The following is a 4,966-nucleotide window of genomic DNA, read 5'->3' as shown; positions in this document are numbered from 1 at the left end:
GGGCTGCCTCTTAGTTTTTTTGACTGTTTCCTTGGCTGTGCAGAAGGTTTTTATCTTGATGAAGTCCCACATGTTCATTTTATCTTTTGTTTCANATAAGTTCATTTTATCTTTTATTTCTCTTGCCTTTGGCGATGTGTCGTGAAAAAGGTTGCTCTGGCCGATGTCATAGAAGTTGTTGCCTATGTTCTCCTCTAGAATTTTGATGGATTCCTGTCTCACATTGAGGTCTTTCATCCTTGGAGTTTATTTTTGTGTATGGTGTGAGAGAGTGGTCAAGTTTCATTCTTTTGCATGTAGCTGTCCAATTTTCCCAGCACCATTTATTGAAGAGACTGTCTTTTTTCCACTGGATGTTTTTTCCTGCTTTATCAAAGATTAGTTGCCCAAAGAGCCGAGGGTCCATTTCTGGGTTCTCTATTCTGTTCCATTGGTCTATGGGTGTGTTTTTGCCAGTACCATGCTGTCTTTGTGATCACAGCTTTGTAGTACAGCTCGAAATCCGGCACTGTGATGCCCCCAGCTTTCCAAATGAGACTCTTGACTCCAGGAAACAGGATTGCAGAAAGGGAGGTGGGTGGGGGGATGGGGTAAGTGGGTGATGGGCATTAAAGAGGGCATGTGATATGATGATCACTGGGTGTTAAATGAACTAATGAATCATTGAACATTATATCAAAAACCAGTGATGTACTATATCTTGGCTAATTGAATTTAAACTAAAAAAAAAGAAATGCAAACTTTCAGGCCCTGTCCAAGACCTACTGAACCAGAATCTCTTGAGGTTGAGGCCCAGCAATCTATTTTTAACAAGCTCCCCACAAGATTGAGAAGCCCTTACCTAAAGTGCCAGGCTCCAGGCCAAGCCATTCGACCTTCCTGTTTCCATGTGTCCCTCTATGTCTGCTCTGCCCGTTCCTCCTGAATCTGCAGTTGGGTCCAGACACTACCCAAAAGGATGCTCTAATCCTGAGCTGCAGTGAGCCTGGACAACACCTTCTTCCACTTACCCATCTGGGAAATGGCACACACTTTGAAAGGAACCACAGTAGAAATTAAGAGAGAAGCAAAGCCACCCTCAAAAACAAAACGAAGTCTAGAAATGTACCCATTTACAAACGCAATCATCCCCACCTGAGCTCTGGAATACATTCAGGGTATGAGACCTATCCATGATACTTACTAGGTGTTTGATTTGGGGAAGCCTTTCCACCTTTCTGGGCCTCAATTTACTTGTCCTATTACAACAGGTGTAATAACCACATCTTCCCCTTGGAGTTGTGAAGAAAACAATGAGAATTGTATTGAATTGAATGTCAGCATTTGGAAATAGGAGATTTTGTGTTGTTTGGATCTGACTTTTCCAGAAGCATCCTTTATGTCAACTATCAGAGAGTCTGATGAGAGAACCCACACCATATATGAAATGATTGATTGATTAACCCAAGGCAGGTGGGTGGGTGTTGCCCAGTGGTGGGTGAATGATCCATAAGGCTGTTGGTTTCAGTTGTAGCTTAGCTGAGCCAACTAGTATGAATATATTCTTTTTTTAAAAAAAGAATATATTCTTTTTTTAAAAAAACAGTAAGCTCCATGCCCAGCATGGAGCCCAATGTGGGGCTTGAACTCACGACTTTGAGATCAAGACCTGAGCTGAGATCAAGAGTCAGGTGCTTAACGACTGAGCCACCCCAGGCGCCCAGATGAATTTATTCTTTAAGCTGCACAGACAAGGACAACTGCCACAAACATGCTTTGTAAACTGTGTCTGTCACGTTTCATGGTTGAAGGGTGCATGTCTGGAAGGTTAAACAACCTAAGGTTAACCAAGGGTTAAACTATGTAGTTAATTAAATATCCTAGGGAGAGTCTTGCTTCTTCTCAGCGTACCTTGAAGAGAGGTGCTTTTGGGGGCACCTGGGTGGCTCAGCTGGTTGGGCGACTGACTCTTGGTTTCAGGTCATGGTCTCAGGGTCCTAGGATTGAGCTCTCTCTCTTCCTCTCTCTCTAAAGTAAATAAATCTTTAAAAAAAAGAGAGAGGAGTTTTTGGACAAAGAGAGGTAAAACCCATATGATTTGAATGTGAGTGAGACTTTTGCCTGACCTGGGAGGCTCCTTGCAACATTCTGGGCACGGGAATGAAACTATTCCCTTATCTTCTTTTAAGACTTCTCAGAAGAGTCATAAAAAGCCAAGAACTTTGACCTGTCAAAAGCATTTTTTCTCAAGATTGTTTCTGCTCAGGACTTCTCTTCACATACCACTTTTGGTCCATGGTCTTAATTTTGTCTAAGGCTTGAACCAGAGCTTTGGGGGCCTCTGCTTATTATAACTGTGGCCACAGCACCCATTGGACTGTCTTTGAGAAGACATAACAGTGCGTGGAGAAATTTTATGAAGACCAGTTTGCCCTTGGATTTCCCAGTGGGTGAAAGGGCCTGGGGCTATATCCATTTCTTAGGTTTTATGTTACATTAAAAAGAAAATGAAGATAGAATAATACTGCATTTTAAAATTGTGGTGTCCTTTAAGTGGTTACATTTATTAAATTAGCACATTCAATGCAGGTAGAAACACAGAGACTAAGTATACGACCTCATCTGGGGAGATCCTGTCACACATCTACATTTGAGCTCTGTTAAATGGTCGTCATGACATTGATATTGTACTGGAACCAGGCAGGAAACTGTCATGAGGAGTGAAGGGCTTCACGTTCTCTTGTACACTGAGGTTTGAGATGGACAGACAGGCAGCCCATCGCCCTTCAAAATGAGCAAGGACTGAAGACTCTGCATTGAGCAGAGGGGGCCCAGGGGGGATTTATGGGAGTTATAGCTCAATCCACCTGGTGAAGGAGACTTGAGAGGTAATCACTGGCCCAGCTTGGGTGAGTGGTGTTGGGTAGGCATTGGGGCGCTGGTGAGGAGCACTGGTAAGCTCACACAGATATCAGGAGCTGAGGAAGTCAGAAGGTGACAAGAAAGGTATTATTCAGACACAGGTGCCAAACCATTGAGACCACGCAGAGTTCTGAAGGTCCCAGTAGCCAGGATTAAGCCTTGGGTGGGGTGACTGCCAGAGTCATTAAAGACAGAAAAGCATTTGCTCTCTTGGTCTTCCTTCTCTGAAAAATTTGGACTGGGGTGTTTATAATCAGGTCCCTTGCCCTGATTCTTCATCTGAGAAACAGTGAGGGGACTCTCCCCTTCCCTCCTACAGGAGCGCTGTGATACTAGCCCCTATCCCATGGAAACTGGCTGAGCACCTGCTTTGCCACACACTCTGGAGTCCAAGCAGGAGGCCTACGCCTGTCTGCTCAGGATGTGATCACCGTCCTACTAGAAAGAGATGAAGGGCTACAGGTGCCAGGAAGGCTGGGTGGATTTGCACTGGAAAATCGGAATGCTGTTCAGGAGAGCCAAGGCCCGACCCAGAAATGTAGGAAGAGGAGGAGACAAATATTGAGCCAGCACAGTGGGGTTGTTAGGAGCCTAAAATGGAACAGCTCTCGAAGAGCTGGGGGAAAAGAGGAATTTGGAAAATTTTCGCCCACGTCGGGCAATGGCATTCTCCTGTGTACTTCGAGGAACTGCAGGCAAGATGTGAATTGCTTGTGTCCCCTTTTGGGGGGTTGGTGGATGCAGCCTGATGGGGACACTGTGGAGAGTGGCCGCTAGGTGGCTCCGCGTTATTTGGGTGACAGTAATAACAGCCGAAGTGTATTCAGCGCTTCCTACACAGCAGCTTCTGGGCCAGGGGCATTATGTGTGTCGTCTCGGCCAACCCCCACGATAATCATATGAAGTAGACGGACATTATTGTCGCAGCTTTACAGATAGGGCCAGGTTAAGTAAGAAGGTCATGGTCTATGAAGTCTAGGCTCCTTTGTTATTTCACGGAGCTGTACACGTGTAGACAGTCATCCTGTCTCCTGGCGTCAGCCTGTGTCAGCCCACGTTGTGGCTCGGCCTGGGCTCAGAGGGTCTGTCTGCTCACTCCGGGTCTTGTTTCTTCCACAGATGAAGTGGCTTGTGCAGATCCAGAAACCTGCCTGAAGGTCTGTAGCAACCCCTCTGGCTGCTCTGACATCGCGTATCCCAAACTGGTGCTGGAACTCCTGCCCACAGGTAATGTCCGCTCGTCCCTAAATGGAGTCCCCTGGCGCACCCAGAAAGGAAGACCTTGGCTGGGCCCTGATCTGAGGGAGGGGCAGGATGGGAGGGCGGCAGGAGGGAATGTGCTCTGGGCTGAGGGACTGAGCCCCAGAGCCAGGGTCCTCAAATAAAACCCAGGTCCTGGCTATGCCCCGCCCCCAGCCGCCATCCCTCCGCATGGCTCCTACCCCTGAGTTCTGCCTCCTCCCAGTGGCACCTACTGGGATCAGCTGGCACTATGGGCCTGGGGTAACGGGGTCATGAGTGGAGGCAGCGGCAGTTAGCAGGAAAAGCCTGAGGCCCATAGACCTCCTTTTTGCCCCCAGGGCTCCGTGGGCTCATGATGGCTGTGATGGTGGCGGCGCTCATGTCCTCCCTCACCTCCATCTTTAATAGTGCCAGCACCATCTTCACCATGGACCTCTGGAACTACATGCGGCCTCGGGCGTCAGAGAAGGAGCTCATGATTGTTGGCAGGTAAGGTACTGAGTGGAACTGGGGAGGGAGAGTGAAAAGTTTAGATACCCAGGGAGGAGAAAGCTGAGCCCATCCAGAGATAAAGCCCGGCCAGCCACTCATCGTGGAGGCTCAGCCTCCTTTGATGGCAAAGGTGAGATTCATTAGGACTCTGTGTACAAATAAATCACTCATCGAAGAGATGTTCACTGAGCACCTACTATGTGCCCCGTGGCCGGAGAGAGAGCAGGGAAAAGCAGAGATTCAGTATCTGCTTTCACAAAGCTAAAGAGAAGATAATTAAAGAGAGAGGATAATTAAAAAGAAATTACAACCCCAGTGAGTGCTATGAGGG

The 4,966-nt window shown here is 47.4% G+C and overlaps 1 long non-coding RNA gene across 1 annotated transcript; it reads left to right on the top strand.

The window, feature by feature from the left end:
- The first annotated feature begins 3,152 nt into the window (after positions 1-3,152).
- Positions 3,153-4,938, top strand: LOC117798129. Its single transcript, XR_004622834.1, has 3 exons — positions 3,153-3,439; positions 4,021-4,128; positions 4,482-4,938. It is a non-coding gene; the product is annotated as an uncharacterized LOC117798129 (long non-coding RNA).
- The last annotated feature ends 28 nt before the right edge of the window (positions 4,939-4,966 follow it).

Source organism: Ailuropoda melanoleuca, unplaced genomic scaffold (genome assembly GCF_002007445.2).
Source record: "Ailuropoda melanoleuca isolate Jingjing unplaced genomic scaffold, ASM200744v2 unplaced-scaffold261, whole genome shotgun sequence".
NCBI lineage: Eukaryota > Metazoa > Chordata > Mammalia > Carnivora > Ursidae > Ailuropoda > Ailuropoda melanoleuca.
The sequence above is the reverse complement of the archived record's forward strand: the minus strand, read 5'-3'. Positions and strand labels throughout refer to the sequence as shown.